General features: G+C 47.4%; 1 pseudogene; it reads left to right on the top strand.

Moving 5' to 3' along the window:
• Positions 1-12,131: 12,131 nt before the first annotated feature.
• Positions 12,132-12,846, top strand: LOC146178228 (uncharacterized; annotated as a pseudogene).
• Positions 12,847-21,967: the final 9,121 nt, after the last annotated feature.

Here is a 21,967-nt window from a genome sequence, read left to right as displayed (position 1 = left end):
TGTCGATTCCAAAGATGGCGGCAGCAGTGTATGCAATGGCAATGCAGGATGTCGACCAAACAGAAGATAGAAAAGCGAATAGCCTGTCGTGTCATGCCGCGACGAATCGTAAGCAAATGTTACATAGGGCAAAACAATGTCTCAATCCCGATGGTCGGGTGCGACGTATAAAGATAGCATGTGCGTGAGGGTCCTGTTCAGCCGCTCGGTAAGCCCGTTCGTTTGAGGATGGTCGCTGTAGTGAGCTTATGCTGCGTAGAACAGGGCCAGAGTATGTCGTCAACTGCCCGGGACAAAAAGTAGCGGCCGTGGTCCATCAGCAATTGGCGTGGAGCACAGTGGTGAAGGATGACAATTTGAAGAAGGAAATCGACGACATCGGTGGCGCTACTGGTTGGTAATGCACGCGTGATAGCGTATCGGGTGGCGTAGTCGGTCGCAATAGCGATCCAGCGGTTGCCGGAACTGGACGTCGGAAAAGGTCCGAGGAGGTCTAGTCCGACACGATGGAAGGGTTAATAAGTTCAAGGAATAGAAAGGCGCCGATCTCTTGCATTTGTTCTGTGGGCACCTGAGCAGTAGGTGGCGTTCGCCTGAATCGTGCCCTACGGGAAGGGAGGAAGGGGGAGTGAAAGCGCAAAGAGAGAAAGAGATGCCTTAGTGGAGGGCTACAGGAGCAATTTCGACCACCTGGGGACCCTTATCGTGCACTGACATCGCACAGCACCCGGGTGCCTCCATCGAAACGCAACCGCCGGCGGTCGGGATCGAACCCGGATAATCTGGCACAGTAGCCGGATATCTTAACCACTGCGGCGGGGCGCTTTTTTGCTGACGACGACACAAAATTTCCTGAGACGGTAGCACTATTGTAAAAATTGCAAGCACAGGCTATGGTTCAAACGGTGTTCCTTGTGCACACAAGCCCGATACTCTAACCATTACTCCATGACCACAACTGGTTAAGCAAATACATTTCTCCTTATGCAATGAACTTCGCTGTTTTGCAATTCGTCCAGATTGCTCGAATGTTGAAGCTGAGGTCATAAGTTACCGATCGCCCTTTAAACATACAGGGTATTCTTCCTAGCTATAACCAGTTGTTACCAATGTCCCGCATCTTAATATGTGTCACTTTCTCGTGGAAAAATCTCAGAATATCCTTATTTACTAGAGGTGTTTCTTTTTCGAACCCATGTAATCTTTGCTAGATACAGACATATCCGGTGCAATAATTGTTGTCATATTGTCACGTTGTCAAAAAGACTTGGGAAGGCCGCGGAGTCGGTAACACAGAGAGTCGAAGTTGGCACATTCCAAGGATGTCCGGTCCAAGCACGAAACGAGAACTTCGTCGTCTTTTCCTCCTCTTCATTGTCCTCTTCTCCCCCGGTGTGGAAATATCTACCCGATGCTCGAGGAAATTCTCGGACTCACAGGGAGAGCGTCCGCATAATACGGTTTGAGGCGAACCGCGTGGACCATCTCAGCACGTTTGACGCGACTTGATTGTGGGACCTCATAAGGAACATCTTTGTAGTTAAGAGCGCCAACGCGGCGCAGAGCTCGGTAAGGACCGCGACACGAGAGCTTTTCGGTAGGTCCTCGTCGTCAGGATCGGAGACCGAAGCGAGACAAGATCACCCGTCTGATAATCAACCTCGTGGTGCCGCAGATTGTAGTGTCGCGCATCCAGCACCCACCGGTCACGAATGCGCAGCTTAGCAATTTGGCGGCTTTTTCGGCGCGTTGCAAAAAGTAAGCAACGTCATCATTGGGGTGGTCGTCGACATTGGGTAGCATGGCGTCGAGGGTTGTGGTGACTTCGTGACCACAAACTTAGCTAAACGGCGTCATATTGGTGGTTTCTTGGGTGGCTGTATTACACGCGAATGTTACGTAAGGTAGAACTGCGTCCCACGTTTTGTGTTGAACGTCCATCTACATTAAAATCATGTCGGCAAGCGTCCTGTTTAAAGTTCGGATAATCCATTCGTTTTGTGGTGGCAGGAAATAGTCCTTCGGTGACTTGTATGACTGAAATCAAGAATATTCTACACAAGTTGAGCAGAAAAGCCAGCCCCTCGATCCGTTCGCTAAGAGGAGTACCGTGGCGCAGAACGATTTGCAGTACAAAGGATTTTACGACTTTAATAGCGGTTCCACTTGGAAGAGCCGCTCTCTCCGTGTAGCGTGTCAGGTTGTTGGTGGCGACTATTATCCACATTTGTCCGAAGCTTGCGGTAGGAAATGGCCCTAGAAAATCCATCCCCATTTGTTGAAACGGCTGGGAAGGGGGCTCTATGGGTTTTCCAGAAGCCGGTTGACTTGACAGGAGGAATCCTTCGGCTCTGAAAGTTACAGCAAGTGCGAAAGTATATCGTAACGTCATGTCCCAGACAAGGCCAGTAGTATTTTTCTCGGATCTTGGCTTGCGTTTTAGTGCTTCCAAGGTGGCCGGAACCTGGTTCGTTGTGGTAGGCATGCAAAAGTTTGTTGCGTAGGATCATAGGGACAAGTAAGTAATGGCAGCTGTTGGGAGCAAATATCTTCTTGAAAAGCATGTAGTCGCGTAGGCAGAGAGAAGATAAAGCGCGTCGGTAGGCCGTAAAAACTCTGCCGCTAGCACTTTGCAGATAATCAATTATTGCTTGAAGATCAGGGTCGGTGCGTTTTGGCGTGCCGAAGTCCGTACAATGTACTGCTTTGAGGAAGGCGCCGTCTTCGTCTTCGCCTGCGTCGATCGGGGCAGGCTCTACAGGAGCCCGGGAACGGCAATCTGCGTCCAAATGTTGCGGCCGGATGCGTAGGTAACTATGATGACATATTCTTGTAGACGCAGACTTCATCGTCCAAGGCGCCCTGATGCATCCTTGATACTGGCTAAACAACAAAGTCCGTAGTTATCCGTCCCTACTTTGAAAGGTCTGCATTACAGGTATGGCCTGGACTTCATAATTGCCCAGACGATGGCGAGGCACTCTTTTGCAGAGGCGGAATAATTGCCCTCGGTCTTCGACAATGAACGACTTGCTTAAGCAAGTACACTTGGTTGACCCTTTTGGACCTGAACTAGAATAGCGCCCAAACCAAAATTACTCGCATCGGTGTGTACCTCCGTATTAGCATGTTCATCAAAGTGCGCCAGAATTAGAGGTGAGTGAAGGCAATGTCGAAGGTCCTGAAATATCTGCTGTTGCGGTGTTTCCCATTGGAACCGTACATCTGCCTTGGTGAGATACGCAAGGGGCGCGGTGATTTTGGAGAAATTTGGCACAAAGCTACGGTAGTACGCACATAACCCGAGGAAGCGCCGAAGTTCCTTCTGGTCTCGTGGCTGCGGGAAATTCGCAATGGCAACAGTTTTCTCGGGATCAGGAAGGACCGCTTTCTTGTTGACGACGCGGCCTAAATTTCAATTCTTCGTAGGCAAAGTGATATTTTCTGACTTTAATGTAAGATCGGAGGACTTTATAGCTTGCAGTACCGCCTCGAGGCGACGAATGTGCTCTGCAAAACTTGGGGCGAAGACGATCACATTGTCCCGGTATACGAGGCAAGTATGCCATTTCAGGTCCGCGAGGACGCTGTCTACATGCCTTTGAAAAGTTTCTGGCGCAGAGCAAAGGCCGAACGGCATAACCTGAAACTCGTACAGCCCGTCTGGAGTGATAAATGCAGTCTTCTCGCCGTCACTCTCGTCTTCCTCGATTTGCCAGTACCCAGATTTGAGGTCCATGGAAGAGAAATACTGGCCGAAGGTTACCGTAGGAACAAGTCTCTGATAATCCTAACAGACTCCAAAGCAGCATGCAGGAACTACACACGGGGCAAAATAAGCAAGGAAGCGCTGAACATCCTCCTTGAAGCAAGGCTTCCAAATAAGATCTTAAGACACAGGATTTTCTGGATACCGGCACACACCGGGATAGAGGGTAACTCGAGGGTAGACAGCCTAGTTCGCGAGATCACGAACCGAGCAGAGCAGTCAGAAGCCCTGTAGGACCCCATAACGGTGGAACCAACGTATACAGAAATACTAAACTGCCACAGAGGGCGGAGATTCAAATATCTGTTCTTTTTGCATATATTATGTATTCGCCCCTCCTGCTTGGGCCTACTGTAGGCCTGCAGTATGTTCTAAATAAATAAAATACCCACCACCCCACACATCATTAACACAGCACGAGACGGTCTGCTGGCGGAGACTGCAAGCAGGGACTTCCCACAATCTATACATATCACACAAGATGTTCCCTACATAATACAGGAACACATGTCCGTGGTGCGGGGCAACCCCCACACTATACCACATCACATGGGAATGCGAACGAAACAGAGCCTTCCACAAACTAAATAACCCGAGTGCGGAACAATGGGAGGGTCTGCTGACCAGCAGCGAGCTCACGGCCCAAAGGGCACTGGTGCGGCACGCCTGCGAAGCAGCAAGACTCAGCGGTGCCCTGGAATAGGGGCGCCGACCTTGTGAAGACGCCGAAGATATGAAGACATCTGCCCGCCGCTAAAACTAAAATTTTGAGAGCAATAAATGTTTTTCTCTCTCTCTAGCTGGTGTGGCATAGGCAATCTAAAGCGTCATCGATTCTGGGCGGGGAGTAAACATCCATTTTAGTTACACTGTTCAATCGTCGGTAGTCAATAAAGAACCGTAATGTTCCTTCTTTCGTCTTTACGAGGGCGACAGATGCCGAAGCGGGGCTCTGAGACGGTCGAATAACGTCGTGATCAAGCATTTCCTTAACTCGAGCGGTAATTACGGCACGTTCTTTAGACGAGACACGATAGGGTGACTGTCGGAGCGGTTTTACTGCATCATTCGTAATGATACGATGTTTTACAAGGCATGTTCGACCGACACGCGGCAGCGACGCGAACGTAATTCTGTAGTGATTGAGGAGGTTCCTGGGGATGTCTTGGTCCTTCTGTGGTAGTGCCGGGTTGATGTCGTAATTTAAATCGGCGACTTCATCTTGCTCAGTTTGCGAACTATGTGCGCACCTAGTCACAGTGATGGCATCAATATAAGCGACAGCTGTTCCCGTATTTAGATTCCGGTGTTCATTGTTGTAATTGCTGAGGGGTCGACTTCGCTCAACAGTATCTCTTGCTAGGCTAGTTGATGTGACTTTGTGTTTAACCAAAGGAAAAAAACAGCGCTAAATGTTAGACAGAGCACACAGAAAGCGAACGGGACAAGCGCTGACTCCATCTAAGTTTATTAAAAAATACGTGTTTACAAATATATCGTCACAAATATACAGCCCGAAGACGGTGAACGCCTGCACATGTCCTGAAATGTAGGATAAAACAAAACAAAAAAACAGAAAATACGCCCTCCGGTAAAACCTGTCATAACCTCGTATTTTTCAACAATCTATGCTCACTTTCATGCAGAGATATAGAAGCCGTGCTGACACCCCCCCCCCCTCTCTCTCTTTGATAAAAAAGGCTTCTGCGAGCTCGCGAGCTAATCTGTCTTTACTTCTGGTTAGAATTTTAATCTCTCCAAATCGTGGTTCACAGCTTTTTATTTCATCAAAGCAGGAGCGGCATTGGGCGGGTAGGTTTTGGAACGAATCTGATGCATTCCCTAAAGACCTGTGATGTTCACCAGCAGGCTCGTTAATGCAGCGCCCGATCTGACCGACATACACCTTGCCAAATATAAGGGGGATCTCGTAGACCACTCCCGTGGCACACCTTACGTAGGGCTTCGAGTGTTTCTCTCCACACCCCGATGTTGCTTTAGCACTGCTGGTAACCTTGGGACACATTTTGGCCAATTTGCAGGGGGCGGAGAAGACCATGGCGACTCCGTACTTGTTGCCAACTCGTTTTAAATTGTGGGACACTTTGTGGATATAAGGTATCACCACTGGCTTGGCTACACGAAAGGTTTCTTTCCGACGTTGCCCGTTTGGCTTGCCCTTGAGTTTTTGTAGCAATGCTTCGGTGACGCCAGCCAAAACATGGTCTGGGAACCCTGCTTTACGCAGTCTACTCACCTCACCCTGGAAGCTCGCCCTCATCATGTGAGAGCACGACTTGAGAAGTGCAGATTGCATAGATAGGGCGGCAATAGCCCTCTTAGCAGTTTTTGACTGGGCCAAACTGAATGGCAAGAAATTTTTCTTGGCCCTAGGTAGGGAGCGCCACGGCAGTGGTCTACGAGATCCCCCTTACGTGTGGCAAGATGTATGCCGGTCAGACCGGGCGCTGCGTTAACGAGCGTGCTGATGAACATTACAGGTGTTTAGGGAACGCATCAGATTCGTTCCAAAACCTACCCACCCACTGCCGCTCCTGCTTTGAGGAAAATAAAAAAAGCTGTGAAGCACGATTTGGCGAGATTAAAATTTTAACCAGAAGTAGACAGATTAGCTCGCGAGCTCGTAGAAGCCTTCTTTATCAGAGAGGGGGGGGGCAGGTGTGTCAGCACGACTTCTATATCTCTGCATGAAAGTGAGCATGGATTGTTGAAAAATACGAGGTTATAACAAGTTTTGCCTTAGGTCGTTTTTTCTGTTTTTTTTTCGCCCTGCCTTTCAGGACATGCGCAGGCGTTCACCGTCTTCAGGCTATATATTTCTACACATGTATCTTTTAATAAACTTAGTTGGAGTCAGCGCTTGTCCCGTTCGTCTTTCTGTGTGTTCTGTCTAACATTTAGCGCTGTTCTTTCCTTTGTTTAAACACAAAGTCGACTTTGCCTTCTTTGAGGGAGACAACAGCCCGAGAAACAGTAAAGCCGCGGTCGAGAAGCAAAGGCGGTTTACTCTCGACAACAGCTTCAACTTCCCTGAGGGTGTGCGCATCAGCGGTCACCATTACACTGGAGCGGGGAGGAACAGTCACGTGCTCATCGAGAATGTGGAGCGACGCCGGCAGAACACAGTCAGCTTCGAGGGCATTCTTTGTCGAAAACTGAACCAACTGAAATTGCAGGTCAATGATGATGGCGCCTTTTTGTGCCAGGAAGTCCACACCCAATATAATGTCTCTGGAGCAATTCACTCGCACACGAAATTTTACCAAGAACGTCCTCACTTGCGCTGTGTCTCGTGAACGTTCCTCTATGTGTAATCAATTGTCCTCCAGTGGTACGTATCTGTTGGCCGTCCCAAGCTGTCGTAAATTTTTGAGTGCCGCGGCAAATGTTCCACTGAGTATGGAATAATCAGCCCCTGTATCCATAAAAGCTGTTATGGCGATTTCGTGAACTGAAATGTCTATATCGGCTGGCTGTGGCGTCTCACTGTGGTATTGTCGAGGTGTCCGGTCTCGGCTGAAGTGCGTCGAAGAGGTGCGGTGTCGTATAGATGAAGTCGGGTTATGAAGTTGGTCTGGTTGTCGGCTTGCCGTAAATTTGGTCAGCTCGGTAATCGTCGTCGTCATCTCTGGGTTGTTCGGTGTCAGCGAAGTGGTTTGCGTCGTTAGAGGGTTTTGTACTTTGCGTCGTCGTGCAGCCACACACACCTGCAGACGCTGCGGCGTCTAGTTTTCCCTACCGAAATTTCAAGACTTGTTCCGAGGCTCGGAGGAATCTAGACGGCGGTAGAAAACGGCTTGAGATGGCAGCAAAACTCTTTGTATGTGGTTGTGAAGGGCTTACAAGAAGCAGTGAGGCACCCAATGCTTGCTGCACTTCTTCGCGAACAACATCGGTGGCCGAAGCAACTTGCAGCTGGGCCGGCGTAGGCAAGAGTTTAGCCAGCTCTTCTCTCACAGTGAATCGAATGGTCTGACGCAGTGCGTCTCCTGTTGACACGGTAGTTCACTCAGTACACGTGGACAGCATCGACATAGTCGTGTGCTCGTACTGCCACGCCCGCGTGTCAAGCGCGCTCTCGATGGAAGTAGCTTCCGTGAAGAAACCATCCACGGTCACTGGAGGACTGCGAACCAGGCCTGCGAGGAACTGTTCTTTCACACCTCTCTCAATAATCGCACTTTCCGCTCTTCCGACATATTTGGATCAGCGCGGCGAAATGGGAGCTTCAACTCCTCCGCGTGCACTATCACACTTTCGTTTGGATGCTGGGTTCGATTCTGCAGTAGAAGATCGGCATTTTCTTTTAAAAATGTGCTAATAAATTCCTGCAGAAATTCTGCTTTAAACGCGTGCCATATTTGCAGGTGAGATTCATGGTTGACGTACCAGGTCCTCACCGAGTCTTCCGGGGCAACGTAGAGATGGCGAATCTTTGCGTTAGCGTCCCAGGCATTAAAGGGGGCCACTCGGTCAAACTGGTCCAGCAAGTCTACAGCGTCCTCATGGGGAAGATCATGAAAACGAGTGGGGTCTAGCTGGTGAAGCAGGACATTGGCAGCTATCTCTTGTGTGTTCATAGTGACGGTCCCTGTGCTTGTAGACTGTAGATCTGGAAGCGGGCCGAATTCAGGAGATAACTCACGTAGGAGCCTGCTGCCCTGGTAAATTTATACCCTATAATACAGGACCGGTAAAAACCGGTTAGGTCCGAGACGGTATCTTTTACTAGGGGAATTTATACAATATTTGCAGTCAGGTTACAAGGCAAAACAGCACCCGCACGGGGGCAAAAGCTACTGGCTTTACCAGGCTCCAAGGCGTCTTGCCAACGTGATCAGACGTGCCTGGCTCCAAGGCTTCTCATCAGCGCGCTGAAGCCATGCGGCGCAGAACCGGGCCTTGTAAAGGGGCATTCACCCAAGCGGCATTGGACGACTGCCGACCAATGGCCGACCATCGGCTGCAGGTCGGCAACTGACCTGACCAGCCAAGGGTGCTCGGTCGAATGACGGCCCATGGTTGGCCTGGCTACGTACAAGGCTGGGCGGAAGTCAGCCATCTACTAAGGCCCCAGCTCGGGCACCACGGCTGTTCGGCCAACGGCTGCCCAACGTACTGCGTTGGGCAGTACGTGACCTAGGGTGACTTAGGGTGGCCGCACGTGACCTAGGATCGCCGCAAAGCGTGACACCTTCTGCGAACTACAGTATGAGCCATTAAAGGCTTTCGCCTTAAAACTTTACAGTTGTGGTAATGAATCTCTATTCTTTATATCTGCAGAATGAAGCCGTGCCAGCGGTTATCTCGGGACTCCGAGAACATTAGTGCTGCTTTTTGGACGTTATTTTCGAAAATGTCTAGCGACATTTAGGAGTTTATATATAGAGTCTTCGCAACGATTATACAAAACTGTTACAGGATTCCATTAATGTAGTAAAAGTGAATGGGTGACTAGCGCATGGTGTACAGGAATGTTCTGTAATGTAAAATCTTCTATGGCTGATGGCTCTCAATGTGCGCTCGGAAGATGATGATCCGATCTCCTCATTTTTTGTAACGATTACACTCATACTGGACCAATAACAACACACAAGAACTTGTGTCGCGGGCGCAGAAGACCCGAGCGACTAAGACAATTTGAAGCGCGAGCAAGCACAAAGGCCGCAAGGGAAGGCATACACACAAGTCAGTGTTGAATAAATGCTCGGCGCAACGAAAGTCTTACAGGCAGAAGAGAAACCTGGCTTCGCTCTCTGCAGCGGCCCACCGTCCTTCTTATAAATTCTCCACCAAACGAATGGAATAAAATAGTAGCCATTAATTTCAGTCGAGCGAGCGACCTTGCGGCGACGGAGTCGGTGCCTGCTGCGCAACATCAATAAAAGGGACGTCTGCATGACTAGGTAGAAGCCCTTCAGAAACCAACATTTGGTATTGCCGAAACGAAGAAACCAGTATTTAAAAAAAACATTTGCAGTTTGTTTAAGCTTCACCTTAACAATGAAACGTGATAGCACATTTTCCATCTTTCCCTCGATTTCTGATTTATTGCACAATATAGTGCAGTACTCGTGTTGCATACACCAAAATGTATTCTCTATGCGCTTCTCAAACATGCTTGGACCAATGAGCATTTGTCTTAGATGCCGCGTGATCATTTGCCACGCAGTAGACCTACGTGCAATTTTCAAAACCGGATGTTGCTTTACAGAATTATATGCAGTCATTTTGGCAAACTGCTCTCCTAATTGTACCCTCCGTGATTTGGTAACTCCATTTTAATAATCTCAAATCATTGTCTTCGACGGACCCGAACACAGAAAGATTTTCTGTGCCATGATCTCCGTAAGGCTTTGTCGTCAATAAATAAATCATGTTGAGGTACTTAAGAGAAACAAAATGCGCCTAGAATATATCCTCAATAATGCTTATTCGCTGACGGAATTCCTTGAACGAACAACATTCGGCAGCGGACAGCTCTCGCGCGCACACGCTCGTGTATGTTGTGTGCGCAGAAATCTTCGCACTAATAGATTTTTCTGAGCCCAATAATCACCGTTGCATAGATTATAATATTTAGATTGCATAGATTATAATAATTTGTTTTATAACTTTTTTCCTTTTCTATTTGTTGTAATGGGGATATGCAGAGATTCGAAAAAGATTTAGGCGAAAATGAACAATGCCAGCTGTGTAATATATGCGACCGTTAGGCCGAATAGCAGACTAAAGAGTGATCAGGCAAGCACCGGTGTTTTCTGCGTGGTATGACCAGACACTTTGATTTCGACCCGCTCGGCAGCGATTCAAGCGACGAAGCAGTGACATTGCCAGAAACTTTGATTTCGACCCGCTCGACAGCGATTCAAGCGACGAAGCAGGAATGAGCAGCAGCCACGAAAGCTTGGTTGGTTGGCGTGCAAGAAATGTCCACGGCAGGACATGTTGAACAAAGGAACTGACTACCGGGGCGATGCTGCTCTTTTTCAGCCTGGTTTGCCAGCTCTGTAGGCTAAGCTGGTGTTCGAAAAAAAAAAGGATTTAGTAGAGAATTACAGCATGGCGTGATCAGACAACGTGGCTACCATGCCTGCTACCGCGCGGGTTCAGTGCTCACGCCTGCTCACGCGCTGATTAGCCTAGAAGCGGCAGGTCTGCGTGCCATCGTCCAAGTATGTGGCGTAATCTGGCGCTTTCAAGGCAACCTAAATTTAAAGCCGTGGCCGCAGAGATCGGCTCTCAAACCACGATCTATCTCGGATCGCTGTTTATTCGCTTACATAACTACTTGTACAAAGGACTATCAATAACGAATAAATTTGGAGGGTTGTTTGGCCAATACTGGGCGGTTGGTAGAAGTTAATACAGCAATAAAAGCAAGCTTTTTTTCCTGCAGTACCTTTTCTGCTGCTGCCCAGTGTGACGCGCCTGGCGTCAGCTAGCTCCGCTGCTGAAAGCGTCGTGCAAATCAAGAACATATTTTATTATGAAATGGACTTCCCAATAAAGTGGCGCTAAAGTGCAACATTTATTACAGCGTTAGCCCGTTTTAAAGAGACGTCCGCTACCACTTTATTGTGAAACCAGCTAGGCTTAGCGACGTCTAGGGCAGGCGGGGAGCCGCGCAGTTCGTCTCCCGGCACGCCTGCGGAAGGCGCCGTTGGAGAAAGTTCTGCACTTGTGGAGGCATGCTGTTAGGGCCCGAGTATATCAGGCAGTCTTCATATGTACACGAGGTTCAAGTTGAACGAGTCCGACGTAAAATGAAGAGTAAATTCTGCTTCCTCTTTTCGGAGCCCGATCAGCGTGCCCATGTGCGCGTAAGTATACCCATGCTTTACGTTTAAAATTACGCCGAACGCGGAATCAACGCCAGGTGAAGTAATTGTAACATGCAATAACGAATACAGTGTGAAAGGGCATCGAGTTACGCGAGCAGAATCTCAGAACTTTCCCATGCAAGGCAGGAACGGACTCAAAACCGTTCGGCACTGTGAGCTGTCCTGTATAATCCCTCCTCTTTGCCTTGCTGACTCCACGTCACTATTGCTTAATGGCATCATGTTATTTACCCATATACAAGTTTTCGTGACAAAGATATTACGGTCGATGGGTTTTGAAAAAGAGAGTACTTGCCTGGCCAGTTTTTTTTAAGTCAAATTAAAATATCTTCGCAGCAACGTCCGAGGTTAGGATTGCTTAGAGAGCATCTTTGTATAACCAGGAAAACAATCGTATTCCTTTCGAGACACTAAAAATTGGTGTGTATACTCCTTGAAAGGCCACAAAACGATATTTCCAGCGCCCTCAGGCAAAAGAGCCGGTTTGATACTTGTGTATGCAGGGAGCAGTGCAACAGGCTTTCTGGAAGGAGCTGGGGGCTTCTTCCCAGCAAAGAAAGGAAGCAAGGCTGACTACCACTCCGAGATGGATGGAAAACACTTTAAGAAATGATTCGCGGAGAAGCTTCGGCCTCACGTTTCTGGCAGCAGGATTATTGTCATGGCCAATGCGCCATACCACAGTGTGGCGCTTGAAACCACCCTTACTACATCACCTTGCAAAGCAGATATTCAGCTTTGGCTGACAAAGACGGGGATCCGCTGGACTGCTGACATGGTGAGGGCAAATATACTTTAGCTCACACAAAATGTCAGCAGTCCAAGCATTGTCTGTAGGATTTACACCTTGGCGGCTGCCCATGGCCACGATGTTCTCCGCATGCCACAATATACCACTACGAGTTCAACCCTATAGAACTAGTTTGAAGTCAAGTGGCGGGATATAAGGCAAGCATAAACAAATGCTTCACCTTGGCGAATATTTCAATCCTCCTGTCAGAAGCGCTGGCGTGTGTAACCCAAGAAAACTGCGAAAACTGTTGTCGCTATGTCCAGCAAGTTGGGGCTGGGGCTTGGGAAAGGGAAATGTCTGTGGAGGCCGAGATAGAACCTTTCGTCTTCAGTATCTGTGACTCGTGCAATTCTTCCTCTGATAAGTCGATTGCTCATTTCAAGGATGAAAATTTCAGTAGCATTGAAGGACTTGTGTGACGTATGTGAAGTGCTTGTTTGTTAGTTTGGAGGTTTGACATCCCAAAGCGGGTGAGGCGCTGAGAGAAGCCGTAGTGAAGGACTCGACCTCCCGGGGTTCTTTACCGTGCACTGACATCGCACATTAGACGGGCGCCTCGCTTTCGGCCTCGCATCAAAAAGCACCTGATATGGCCAGGATTGAACTGGCGTATTTGGGTACAGCAATCGGGCATCTTACCGCTGAGCTACCGTGGCAGGGCTGTGAAGAGCTTGTGTGAAGTAGGCTGTAACATGCAAGGTGCACCCAACTAGACAATCGATAGGACCTGCATAGTTCGCAGGGATTAACGCATCAAAGCGACGCAGGCTACTATAAGAGACAGCATGGTGAAAGTCTCCAGGAACTTCAACTGCCTGGTGATATTTAACGTCCATTAAGGTCGCCCATTACACGGGCACCTTACTTTTTGCCTGCTCTTGAAATCGACCGCCGTGGTCGGGTTTGAACTTGCATGTTTTGGTTCAGCAGTAATATGCCTTAATTGCCTTAATGAGTGAGCAGCCATAGCGGGGCATGTCAGTACTGCACATCCATGAAAAAGTTTCATAATAGCGTCTCGTAAGATACTTGTCCAGGCATCACTCTGGCCAAAGACGGATAGAAAGCGAATGCCAGAACACGCAAGGAACCCTTGGCAGAGACCACTGTATTCAGCCTTTACTATATCAAACACAGTCGTCTGCTATATAGACAAGCCAAGCTCACAACTGGACTCTTTTCCGAGGCAGTCTTTGCATTATTGCGCTCCTCACAAACTTTGTTCAGTCAGCTTAATCGCTCATCGCTACCATGAATCAGTAGTCTCACACATCCGCGAGTGTTTATTATTCACATAGGTGTCCCTAAATTGTATGCGCATGCGGAGGAAACGCGCTGCATCCAGCCCTATGAAGTCTCGTTATTATGGTTCTCGAAAATCTCATGATGCCAGACTGTGTTGCTAATGGCAATATTTATTGTACATACTTCTTAATGACCTTTATCGAATCCCCGAAGGCCAATATTTTGTCGATGAGTGGATTTAAATTCTGCGACGCAGCTTCGATAAAACTTCAGTGAGCACTGTGCAATCTATACTGCAGAAATGCGAAAGCCTAAGCGTTGCTGGTGCACACGGTGCATCATGTTTGCTCTTATAATCATCATCAGCTAAATGCAACGTCATTAGTATTGCTAATGTCATCATTTTCGCTATCACTAATTGCAGCGTCATTATCATCGCTACTATCATCCTCACGATAAACAAGGAAAATTATGATGTGCGTTTAACGATCCCCTGCGTGGCGCAGTTGGTTAAAGCGCTCGGCTGGGGATACAAGGGATGTTGGTCCGATTCCCGGTGCATACAGGACATTTTTATTTCATTTTAACTATCTTTCTCATGATAGACAAGGAGGTAGACAAGGAGAAATATGATGTGCGTTTCACGATCGGATGGGGTGCCATTTGACCTTATTATGCTAATGGCCCTCCACTGTATTTGGCGCTCGAGAAGGGCAGGATACCATTGCGATTCTGACGCACGGCCAGCACGGATCTATTTTCGGGGAGGCCCTGAAGCTCCCGAGTGGCTCGGCAGATTGGAGCCATTAGTGACACTAAGAGAATTTTTAGCATGACGACGCCACAACCCACCTGGCTGATTGTTGTATTATTGATTTCTCATTGTGTCCTGTGAGTGGTTTTGTGTATTGTGGTTCCTGCCGAAGTCAGGCAATAAAGAAAAAAAAGCGGACGCGCCGAAGTTGGTTAAAGCGCGCGGCCGAGGATCTAATTGACGGAGGTTCGATTTCCGGTGGAGATAGGATTTTTATTTTTCTGATGACGTGCTTTCATAGACAGCTACAGTGCGACTACACAAACGAACGCCGACAGTATGATCGATCAAAGACTTTCGTTTTAATACTTGTTATGGCGTTATGGACTCAAGCACGTGTCTTAAGATCATTGCCGCTGCAGGCGCTTTTCAATAGAAGCGAAATGTAATGCGACCGTGTGCAGTCCAATGTTAGTACCCTTTCAAGAAATTTTAAAATTCATGAGAAGCTTTACAAAGGTATATCACAACCTCAGTCACGTTGGGACGTCAAACAACAACCAAACATCCCACCCCTGCTTTTAAAAAACGGCTTCTCAGAGATGTTTTAGTTCCACTACGCATATGGGTATTTCAGTCTATCGCCGCGATGCATTTGCGACATTATTGATGTAACAGAGAAATTCAAATAACGATACATCATTCCTACACCTGAAGAAATCCAACAACTCGGTTTCATCATTAAATAAGAACTATCTGTCTTTAGATATAAAATTGTGAAAAACTGAAACAACTCTCATAGTTCAAACCTCTGAAAAGTCTGACATTCTCCAAGTGTGTAAATGAATAAATATTTTGGCCTCTGTGCAAAGCTTGTGAAATATTATTGGAAGCAACATGAAGCTGGCAGTGTTCTCTCTAATATTTTGTATCAACATGCCACACTTTAATACTCAGGAGGCAAGCAGCTCTAGCCTTCCCAACATCGATGAGGTGCGTTCAAAATTTCTTTATTTTGTTGCGTAGGCTCTCATGCGAATACGCCTCTTCTTATAGCGCTAAAAATTCGATGTCGCTGCTTTAACCTGTTCAAAGTGCGTCATAGAACTTCATTCGATCAGTAGCAACACCTTAGTACTTCTTCAAATGTACTATTGGTTACAGGCGCTCCTAAATGGTGCTCTGGTGCTGCTGTAACATCCACGACTACCCTTAAATCCCTTGTGCTGAATAGAGTCCATGCATAGTTTTGAGAGTTGCTTCCTTCCATTCTTTTTCTGGGATATGACAGCGCTTCTCCGTAGCCAATATATAACTGATTCTTCCGACCGGCTATAGTAGAGAAAATTATTCTTTTTTTTTTTTGAACGACCGAAATACCCGTTAACATTTTTGGTAATGCAACTGAGCCATGGCACAAGGCCTAGATGCTTTCTTAAACTGCCTCTCTAAGAAAATTATCAAGCCAACCCGCCTTTTCATGTTATTTTACACATACTCTTTAGTATGCAGTAGTAGGCTACCAGTTAATTTGAAAGACCACCCCACAGCGATCAGAAGACCCGTATGTACGTTGCGTCTGTCGCCTAGGCGTAAAATGTCTGACTCGGAATGTATAAGTTCTTTGGAATTGCATGTCGCCAGAATCCTGCCTGACAGGAGAAGCAAGAGTTCGCAGCTCCAGCAAAATCGACCATGTCATGTGGTCGCATGACGTCGCACAATTAAACCTAGGACAAATTAGCGGTCGGTTAAGTCATCGTGCCCAAGAACCATGCGAGTCTTTCTCTCTCACAGCGCCGACACCGGAGTTTCTCAAAGGACGCGGCTGTTACGCTACAGCATTGAAATCGCAGGCATATGCCTCAAGTAGGTAGCATTGGGCAGGTAATGTGGCCGAACACTGGTTGATTGACGGATATTATGACGTTAGGCAATTACATGACGAGTTCACAGAAGATGCAAAGTCAGGTACCTCCTTTGAGATGGGAGCGTGTGAGTGAATCGGAGCCTCCGTGGCTCTTGGATCCCGAGTCAGACGTGCTGCCTGAAAGCCAGCAGGCTTGACCGTCTTCTTTAAAGCGTGCCTTTATATTTATGACGGGTAGTGTTGCACGTGTGCTACATCGTTAAGCGAGGGGTAAAGTACTTGTATGTGGACAAGAATCAGCAAGAGGTGCTGTGGGCTGGCGCCATTACCGCGGCATCGTCATGCCCTTAGAGGTGGAGCTTAAGATTGTATTTCTTTTCCGGTTCAAGCGATTGTAAAATGGCATGGCCGCGGCATGGTGCAACCACATCGTTAGCTCAAATGTAGCTTACCATCGCCAGACCATGGGCGCGTCCATTATAACCTCGGATTTGCATACATATCGCTCATTGATACAACAGTTCAGTTCAGTTCAGGCGTTCAGTCGTGTCCGACTCTTCGTGACCCTATGGACCATGTCACGCCACGCTTTCCGGTCTCTCACTATCTTCTTAACATCACATAGCTTCATCTGCAATGCCTCGAGAATGCCATCTAACCATCGCGTTCGCTGCCTACCCCTTCTCCGGCGACCCTCAACCTTTCCCAACATCAAATCTTTCTCCAGCGACTCCTCTCTTCTCATTAGATGACCAAAGTAGCTGAGCTTTAACTTTAGAATTTGACCCTCCAATGAGCAGTCAGGGTTTATGGTCGACAATATCGACTGATTTGATCTTCTGGCAGTCCAAGGAACTCTTAAGAGTCTTCGCCAGCACCACAATTCAAACGCGTCAATTCTTCGGCGGTCAGCCTTTTTCACAGTCCAACTCTCGCATCCGTACATCACAACTGGAAAGACCATAGCACGGGTTATACGGATCTTGGTTGGCAGACTAATGTCTCTGCTCTTTACTAGGCGGTCAAGGCTAACCATTGCTCTCTTTCCCAGAAGCAGGCGTCTCCTAATTTCATGGCTGCAGTCTCCTTCCGAGGTAATCTTGGCGCCCAAGAACAGAAAATCTGTCACAGCTTCCACTTCTTGTCCATTGATGCTCCAGGACTTGATAGGGCAAGACGCCATGATCTTCGTCTTTTTAATGTTCAGTTTAAGCCCAAACTTCTCACTCTCTTCTTGTACGCGCATCAGAAGTCTCTTGAGATCCAATTCGCTTTCTGCCATTAAAGTGGTATCATCCGCATATCTAAGGTTGTTGATGCGTTTTCCAGCGATCTTCACTCCAGCTGAAGACTCGTCCAGACCGGCCTTCCTCATGATGCACTCTGCATATAGGTTAAATAGGCAGGGCGACAGTATGCAGCCTTGCCTCACCCCTTTCTCAATCGGAAACCAGTCAGTAAGACCATGCCCAGTTCTGACTGTGGCCTCTTGCCCTTCACAAAGGTTCCTGAGGAGACAGATGAGGTGAATTGGAACTCCCATCTCTTGGAGAGCTTGCCACAATCTGCTGTGATCTACGCAGTCAAACGCTTTCGCATAATCAATAAAGCAGAAAAAAATGGGTTTCTGGAACTCTCTTGCTTTTTCCATGATCCAGCGAAGGTTGGCAATTTGGTCTCTAGTTCCTCTGCCCTTGCGAAACCCAGCTTGCACGTCCGGAAGCTCCCGATCCACATACTGCTGCAGCCTACCTTGCAGGATTTTTAACATCACCTTGCTAGCATGCGAAATAAGCGCGATCGTGCGGTAGTTGGAACAATCTTTGGCACTGCCTTTCTTTGGAATGGGGATGTAAACTGACCTCCTCCAATCCTGTGGCCACTGCAGGGTTGTCCAAATCTTTTGACATAATGTATGCAGTGTGTTAACAGCGTCGTGGTTGAGGTTTTGAAGCAACTCAGCTGGAATACCATCAATTCCGCTAGCTTTGTTCTTAGCAAGGCTGGCTAAGGCCCATTCAACTTCACTCTTCAGGATGCCCGGCTCGAGATCAGTAATCACAGCCGTCCTATGTTGGATTTGCACATCCTGGTCCTTCTTGTACAGTTCTTCAGAGTATTCCTGCCACCTCTTCTTTATCTCTGAGGCTTCAGTGAGGTCCTTGCCTCGTTTGTCCTTTATCACGCCCAGCTTAGCACAGAAGCTTCCTTTGATATCTTTGATTGTCTTATACAGAGCTCTTGTGTTCCTTAATTGGCTGTTGTCCTCAACTGCTTGACACTTTATGTTCAAGAAGGCATTCTTATCTCTCCTTGCTATTTTCTGAAAATCCGCATTGAGAACCTTGTATCTTTCTCTTTCCCCCATACCTTTTGCCATCCTCCTTTCCTCAGCTATTTGCAAAGCCTCTTCAGATAACCAGTTTGCTTTTTTGCATTTCTTTTGCTTTGGAACTACCTTAGTAGCAACTTCTTGTATTATATCACGAACATCAGTCCACATCTCTTCGGGCTCTTTGTCTTTTAGATCTAATTCTTGAAATCGATTGCTCACTTCCACAGCATATTCTAATGGAATCTGATCCAGATCATACCTGAAAGGCCTTCTAGTTTTCTGCGTTTTCCTCAATCGAAGCTTAATTTTGGCAACAAGAAGCTGATGATCGGTGCCACAATCGGCCCCAGGCCTTGTTTTTACTGCTTGTATAGCGCTTCTCCATCTCTGCCGGCAAATAATATAATCGATCTGATTCCTGTACAGACCGTCCGGTGAAATCCATGTGTACAGGCGCCTCTTGTGCTGTTGAAAATGAGTATTCGCTATGGTCAGGTTGTTTTCTTGACAGAACTCTACCAGCCTCTGCCCAGCTTCATTTGGCTCACCAAGACCGAACTTGCCTGTAATTCCGGATATTTCTTCACTCCCGACCTTAGCATTCCAGTCTCCTATGAGAAAAACGACGTCTGATGATGGGGTGCGGTCTAAAAGGCATTGTATAGGTCCGCATAAAATCTCTCAACGTCAGCTTCTTCAGCAGCAGTGGTCGGTGCATAGACTTGGATAACTGTTATGTTGAAAGGGTGACCTTGGATCCGAAGTGAAATCATTCGGTCGTTTTTGGGGTTGTACCCTAGCACTGCTTTGCCCATTCTTCTGTTTACTATGAGAGCGACCCCATTCCTTCTCTTGGATTCGTGCCCACAATAAAAGACATAATGGTCGCCGGAGTTAAATTCTCCCATTCCGGTCCACTTGAGCTCGCTGATACCCAAGATATCAATGTTCAATCTGTCCATTTCTCGCTTGACGATATCCAGTTTACCTTGCGTCATAGATCTTACATTCCATGTTGCTATGTGATATATCTCCTTGCAACATCGGACTTTCCGGTCGCTTCCCGACACATCCACAACTGAGCGTCCTTTTGGCTTTAGCCCAGCCGCTTCATTCGTCCTGGAGCTACTAGGAATCGCCCTTTGTTCATCCCCAGTAACATGTGGGACGCCTTCCAACCTGGGGGGCTCATTTTCCGGCGCCATATCGATAATGGTATTGTGACTGGCCATAGGGTTTTCTTGGCAGGAAATACTGGAGTGGGTTGCCATTACCTTCTCCAGTGAATCACATTTTGTCAGAACTCTCTGCCGTGACCTGTCTATCTTGGGTGGCCCTACACAGCAGAGCTCACGACTTCATCGAGTTTCGCAAGCCCCTCCGCCTCGACAAGGGAGTGATCCATGAAGGGGGTTTATAATGCACCTTGAATCGACAGACCCTAGTCCTAATGAATATCTAATGCATTTACGAATTCGAAGAATGTCTGGATCACCAATTACAATTTATCAGTATGTGCTCCTAGACCTACCCTGTCCTTTCTCCTCGTCGTTCACCTCTTTGATTGCCTCTACCGCTTCCTTACTATCCCTTTATTTCCGGATTCTGTATCCATATCACTCATTGAGCCCCGGCATGGTGGTGCATTGGTAAGACGCCCGACTACTACGCCGGATTTCCAGGTTTGATTCCGACCACCGATGGCTTCGTTTCGATGGAGGCGACACGAAGAGGAGTCCATGTTCTGTGCGATTTCAGTACACGGTAAAGATTGTCAGGTGGCCGAAATCACTCAGCAGCCATTCACTACGGCTCCTCTTTCTCTCTTTCCACTTTCACTCCACCTTCCTCCCTTGCTCTGCGAGGCGGTAAGGTGTCCACAGATCAAGTGCGACAGATACTGCACCTTTTCTTTCCTGTGAACCAATTAGTATTCTTATCGCTCATTTAACCAGCACTTCGGTCCCGTGCAGCAAAAATTATTACTCCGCAACTCCAGTTTTTTTTTATAACGTTGTTTTTTGCCTCAGGGCATAATGGAATATCTAGGCATAATGGAATATCTAAAAAATAAAGGGGGTATTAAATGAAAGAAAAAAGATTAGCTGTTCGAATAAAGTTCAAGAGAGAGCGATGAGAAGGCCCTTGAGTCCATGCAATGTATGAAGATGGATGAAGATTCAAATAAAACAAAACGCAGATAGCTTCAGACTTCTTCGTAAAGGCCAAATGCTTGGCATGGCACTGAGAGTTTAATGACGAATTTCAACTCCAGTTAAAATTCGTCATTAAACTCTCAGTGTCATGCCAAGCATTTGGCCTTTACGAAGAAGTCTGAAGCTGTCTGCGTTTCGTTTTATTGAAATCTGCATTATACTCCTAATATTGAGCAATTACGAAGCAGTTTATGCTACAACGGTGTACTAGCAACATGCGCACGTATTCTTGTCAGGGACATTATGGGGAATCACAGCTTTCTTGAGGTTCTCGTGTTCTTCACACTGCCTGCGTTAAAGATCAGCTTCAATATTTTCATTCAGGCGTTTAAATAAAAGCACCATATTTTTCTAGTCATGCGAACCGCTGTTTTATTATGTTCTTATTCAGGATGCACTCCGGCATGCTCACAAAATATTTCGAGGCACCAAGCCTAGCCATCACAAAGGAGCACGTCACTTATCTCCTTCGGCAATATCTCCGTCGTTCTCCTTCTTCCTGCTTATCAATTGCTCCCCGTTGTCGTTACTCTACACCAAACTCCAGGAACTCCAAAGGATGGCCTGTTGAAATGCTACCGAAGCGCTCGTTCCCCTTGAACACAATCTCAACAAGCATCATTTCTGTGCAAAAGCACTATTTCACTACGTCTAACCGGGTCACCATTCTCTGCGTTGTAGAAATAGGAAGCTCCTAAACCTCATGCTTCCCGATTAATGTGGGAGGGCGAGATGAGAAATTCAGAAGTGCAAGATGCCGGGCTAGTTGGTACTGCATAATGAAATAAAAAATAAATGAATAAAGAGATGAGAAAGATGAGAACCCAGTTCTTGAGAACCCTTGAATGCTTCGTCAGCAACGCTGATCCTATAGGCAGCAAAGGCACGTTCGTGCAATTTCCTTTAATCGCCGTATATTTTTGTAGGATAGCTCACTTCTAGCAACTTGGGCACCCCGTTGTCAAGTGGTGGGCCCGATTCCGTACGCAACTAGCAAGCCGAAAAATGTAGAACAGCAAACAGCTGTTTCGGGTGGACTTCCCCCTGCAAAGAATTAAGCGACTCAGAGGCGGCCTTAGCAGAAAACATGCACCGTGGCCGTCAAACCACGGATGTCCTT

This window comes from Amblyomma maculatum, chromosome 9, assembly GCF_055883805.1.
Source record: "Amblyomma maculatum isolate TAMU_Amacu chromosome 9, ASM5588380v1, whole genome shotgun sequence".
In the NCBI taxonomy this organism is placed as follows: Eukaryota; Metazoa; Arthropoda; class Arachnida; order Ixodida; family Ixodidae; genus Amblyomma; species Amblyomma maculatum.
The sequence above is the reverse complement of the archived record's forward strand: the minus strand, read 5'-3'. Positions and strand labels throughout refer to the sequence as shown.